The sequence below is a fragment of the Tursiops truncatus genome, chromosome X (genome assembly GCF_011762595.2).
Source record: "Tursiops truncatus isolate mTurTru1 chromosome X, mTurTru1.mat.Y, whole genome shotgun sequence".
Taxonomy (NCBI): domain Eukaryota; kingdom Metazoa; phylum Chordata; class Mammalia; order Artiodactyla; family Delphinidae; genus Tursiops; species Tursiops truncatus.
The window spans coordinates 15441008-15446460 of record NC_047055.1 but is presented as its reverse complement, the minus strand read 5'-3'; the positions used below and the strand labels follow the sequence as shown (position 1 = coordinate 15446460).

The 5453-nt window shown below is 49.0% G+C and overlaps 1 long non-coding RNA gene across 1 annotated transcript; it reads left to right on the top strand.

The window, feature by feature from the left end:
• The first annotated feature begins 259 nt into the window (after window positions 1–259).
• On the top strand, window positions 260–5166 carry LOC141277629 (uncharacterized). The gene is made up of 3 exons (XR_012329333.1): window positions 260–809; window positions 1635–1743; window positions 2426–5166. It is a non-coding gene; the product is annotated as an uncharacterized lncRNA (long non-coding RNA).
• The last annotated feature ends 287 nt before the right edge of the window (window positions 5167–5453 follow it).

Sequence of the window (5453 nt, the reverse complement as noted above, 5' to 3'; positions counted from 1 at the left end):
CTCCTCGCCGGCTGCAAGGACCAGCCGCGCGCCGCCCGCTGCCGCACTCTGACAGGGCCGCCTGGGGGGCCGGCGGGGCGGGCCGGGGGCGGGGCGGCCGGACTGCGGCCTGGCGGGCGCAGCGTCAGCTGCATCACCGCACGACGCACCGCCGCGCCGGCGGCAGGCCCCGCCCTCCACGCTGAAAGGCCCCGCCCACTTCCGGCAGCGCGCGCGCCAGGCGAGGCGTCGGGCGCGCCTGCGCGGGCTTATCCGGATCCTCAGGAGAGGCTGGGATGCCGGGTCTTTACGCCAGGCATGCCGCTTGCAAGGGCTGGCAGTGGACGGGGCGGACCGTCGGCGGCCTGACTTCACCATCTCACGCTGCACGTCCTCCCCTCCACCCTCCTGAATCTCCCAGGAATCGTCACACTATCCGAGGATGCTGGGAAGAAGTAGGGGCAGACATTTCCCTTAGGAGAAAGCCCTGAATCCCGTCCGAATCTAGGGGTCACGGCCCCTGGGTCATCGGCTTTGATAAGTAATTCCTGGAAACCTGCTGCAATGCCCTTTGAGGAGTCTGGTTCTCTGTTTCCTGAAGGGCACTAGCGTTACAAGGGCCCTGAATGGGGTCACGGATAGGGGCAATGACCGGCCTCACGCCTAACCTGCTTTCTGGATCTTCTCGTGTTTTTCTGAGGCTTGGAACCAGGCACGAGATTCCAAGTAACTCGATTCAAAATGTTGTAGTCAGATGACTGGCAGAGCAAGACGAAAGTTTGTGACCCCAACCATGTGCAGCAGAAGGAAATGTTGAAAAGACTGCACAGGTCAGTAAACCTGGACATGCCGAATTTCAAAAAGTAATTCAGATGCAAGGTGGCGTCCTAGCTTGACGTCTGTCGAATTTGGCTTCCGTGTGGCAGTTGCACATAGGGCAGGGAGAGGAGAGGAGCTGACTCAGACGCTGGCAGGGTAGCAGGTGTGTGTACCTAAGCATTGGCTGGAACCAGGGAGGAGAGAGGAACTTCCTTATGCCCACTGCTCTGCTTCTCTGCACTGTACATATTCCTCTCCCCAACGGATCAGCACAGACCAGCGCTTGAAATCACAAACTGAGTGACTAGGAGGTGCCCAACCTAACCTGCAAGACCCTTACAGACTTGGGACTTCCCTGGCGGTCCAGTGGTCAAGACTCCGCGGTTCCACTGCAGGCGGGGGCGCGGGTTCGATCCCTGGTCGGGGAACTAGGATCCCGCATGCTGGCAGGGCCCGTACAAAAAATGGGGGTGGGGGTGGGAGGAAAGACCCTTACACCCTTCAAATCCCAAAATAGAAGAGCTCAGGATTTCATTAAAAATCTCTCTGTCCCCTAAGCATGTCAGCAATATGCCTTAACTTTATGGATAGACTTGTCTCTGGATTCACTTGCCTCTCCCCTGTCCGTTCCATTCAGAGAATGACTAAAGGAAGGTCTGTTACTAGCCCCAGCAGAGGGCTGCATCACTGGTTAACAGAGAGGCCCTGAGGCAGAGGAGAGGAAACCCTCTCACTAGGGCAACTCGCTATAAGCAAGAAATGTCTTTGAAATCTACTAGATTCTATTAAAAACTTATGTCTGTTTTAATATAAATATGCTTTGAATTAATTTGCAGATAAATTATTTAACATTCCCCCAAATTGCTGAAAAAGTGGATCCTTAGGGAGGACGTGCCAAGTTTATCTGGCAGCCGAGACCTCCGATCACACTGCTGGCCTGTCCTGGTAAGAAGCATGACAGTGGAAGACCCATGGAAAGAAAATCAATTATATTTTAGGGCTTGCAAATAAAATAATTACAAAATATTGAGGGAAATGGTAGTTCAGAAATACAGTGGGAGGTTTAAAAAGAAGGATATTGGACTTCCCTGGTGGCGCAGTGGTTGAGAGTCCGCCTGCCGATGCAGGGGACACGGGTTCGTGCCCCGGTCCGGGAAGATCCCACATGCCGCGGAGTGGCTGGGCCCGTGAGCCATGGCCGCTGAGCCTGCGCGTCCGGAGCCTGTGCTCCGCAGCGGGAGAGGCCGCAACAGTGAGAGGCCCGCGTACCGCAAAAAAAAAAAAAAAAAAAAAAAGAAGGATATTTCTCTAGAAAAATTCTCTGAAGAAAGGTGATGAGACAGGAAGACAGGAGTACAGCCATTTTGGAAAAGGACTGGGGAATGGCCTTGAGTTAGTGGGCTTGACAGGCCCAGTAAAACAAAGCACCTAAAGGCTTGGCCTTCTGAGAAAATAACCAAAGACCCACAGGAGTAGAAGATTATCTCTGTTCCACTGATGAATGTACACAGTTTCCAAAGTACAAAAGCAGGACTGTAAAACCGCCACCTAGCAGAACCACTGAACTGCCGGTTCCCTGAAAGATATAGATAAAGGCCTGACACACATTCCTAATTTGTTTTTGCAGGAAGCAGACGAAAACTGCTGACTACAAGCATGTGGACCCCAGACCTATTGAAACCAGATGGTTGATGATGCTCTAAACTTCACCTTGACGCCAGCGAATTGGAGACCTGAGCACAGGCTCCTGCATCCCCTCCCTCACATGACCTTTAAAACCCCTTCCCTGAAAGTCCTCGGGGAGCTGGCATTCTTTCATACCTTCTCCCTCGTGCACCAGCTCTCCTTCCAATAGAAAGCTTTGCTCGCCTAGGAGTCTTGTGGGAGCGACACTCATTTCTATGGTCTTGCTGTCCCAGAATCTGGAGAGGGCCCGAGAACAGTGGTAGAGCAGTATATTGGTTTGCTGAGGCTGCCACAGATTGAGAGCTTAAACAACAGAATTTTGTTTCCTCACAGTTCTGGAGGCTGGAAGAACAAGATCAGGTGTTAGCAGGGTTGGTTCCTTCTGTAGCCTCTCTCCTTGGCTTAGAGACCAAGGTACCTCCTGGTAACAAGTGTCAGAATTGAGTTACGCTGGGACTTCCCTGGCGGTCCAGTGGTTAAGACACCACGCTTCCACTGCAGGGGGCGTGGGGTCAATCCCTGGCCAAAAAAAAAAAATTGAGTTGCGTTGTTAGGACACACCCAGCTGATGTTCCTTGGTGGTATGGGAAACCCTCCCCAAAACACGTTGGAATTGTGTCCAGAACCTTATATAACATGTCATCTAAGAATGGTGATTGTAATTTGTAAAAAGTGTTGCCGAGGTCACATAGCTAGTAACTGGTTAGGGTAAAAAACATGATTGGCTCTTCCAACTCCATTCCATATTCTATTTGGAAAAACTGAAGTGCTAAAGCCCACATTTCCCAGGTTATGTTGCATCCAGGGTTTTGGAAATTGAGTTCTACCAGTCAGACTATGACAGGTGGAAGGGAAACAGGCACCATCTTTCTCCTGCTGGTCACATAGTAGAAAAGTTTTCGGCAGCTAGGTTCCAAGTTTAGGTCTGTCACAAGTTGCATGAGTACCGGAGCCGGTCAGGGTGGTGGCGGCAGCAGCTTCCTAAATTCTGGCTTGGAGCTCTGGGGGTGTGCCCTTGACATCAGCAGCCCAGTGACAGCCCTCTAGCCTCTTTTCCTCCACTCCTTACAAAGTTTTTTTTTTCTAAACCAAGGTTTTTATTGGAATCATTGTAGATTAAAATGTATTTGTAAGAAATAATGCAGTGACATGCCGTGCACCCTTTACCCAATTTCCCCCATGGTCACATGCTCAAAAACTACGGTGCAACATCACAAGCAGGATATTGACATTGATACAATTTGCTTCTATTATGCAGATTTCCCCAGTTTTACCTGTACTCATTTGTACATACGTGTGTTTAGCTTTATGCCAGTTTATCACATGTATAGGTTCGTTTATCTACCACCAAGATCAAAATACAGAATATCTGGCAACACAAGGATGCCTCCTGCTGCCCTTTTACAGCCCCATCTCTCATCCCTGGAAACCACTAATCTGCCCTTTACTACTCAAGTTTTGTCACTTCAAAAAGTATTATAAATGGAGTCATACAGCTTGCAGTCTTTGGGAACTGGCTTTTTTCACTGAGCCTAAGTTTCCTGGGGGTCCATCCCAGTCGTGTGTATCAGCAGCCCATCCCTTTTTATTGTTGAGTAGCAATCCATGGTGTGGATGCCCCAGGTTTGTGCAGCCATTCACCCATTGAAGGGTATTTGGGCTGCTTCTAGTCTGGGGCTGCTACAGATAGAGCTGCTATGAACATTCATGTACGGGTTTTTCTGTGACTCTAGTTTTCACTTAGCTCAAGAGTGTAATTGGTTGGCCATATAGTAATTGCATGTTTAGTTGGGGTTTTTTGTTTGTTTGTTTTGTTTTAAACTTCCAAATTGTTTTCTTGCAAAGAGTTTGTTAACAGAATATCTTGCCTTAAATCCCTTTCTACGTGAATTGCCTTCGGTGGTTTCTGTGTCCCACTCTAAACTCTGATGGACACAGCAGTACGGACGAGACAGAAACTCCAGACAGGTACCCTTCACCTCCATAGAAAGGCCAACGAAATGGGTGTGTGTGTGTGTGTGTGTATGTGTGTGTGTGTGTGTAATTGAGAGAGAAGGGCTGTAGCAGGGAAAACATCCAGTGGGAAAGAAGAGACCATTTCCTTTTTATTTTCCCTCTATTTCAGGATTTATACCAGTTTTCCAGTAAATAAAGCAGGGTAGAAGTAGCGAATCTTTTTTTTTTTTTTTTGCGGTACGCGGACCTCTCACTGTTGCGGCCTCTCCCATTGTGGAGCACAGGCTCTGGACGCGCAGGCTCAGCGGCCATGGCTCACGGGCTCAGCCGCTCCGCGGCATGTGGGATCTTCCCAGACCCACGTCCCCTGCATCGGCAGGCGGACTCTCAACCACTGAGCCACCAGGGAAGTCCTGAAGTAGCGAATTTTTAAGTAAAATCTTATCAGCTCCAACTCCACTGGAGATGAGGCAACTCAGACCTCTGTTTTCCACTGTGTTTCTCTTCAGAATAAAATTAACTTGTGTGAGTCTCCTGTCTTAGGATTTGTGGCAGAAGCAGCAGAGTTTTAGAAACAGAATTGGAAGGTTTGTGAGGACTTCCTGAAATCCGTCACCTCCACTTTGGGGTTTCCCACTTGACAAATGAAATTACAATATTGCAAGATTTTTAGACCATGATTTTAGAAAAGGGAAAATGTATCCAAAACAATCGAAGACATGTGCTTCTCACATCCTCACTCGTACAATTTCCCATCAGATAGCTCTCTGTCTTCAGGCAAACGTGTATTAGAAGGATGCTCTCTGGGCCCTGTTATACACACTCTATCTCTAGTGGAGCATGTGTGCCTGATGTCACCTTGCCACTACCTCCTTTGTTTTTAAAATTTCAGTTTTTAGTTAGACTAATAGTTTTCAAGCTAGAAGAGCTATCCACTGGGAAAGTTTTCCTCTCTGGTAGTCTTAGTTTCTTAATTCACAAAAATCCCAGGGAGAACAGCCTCGGGGTCACTG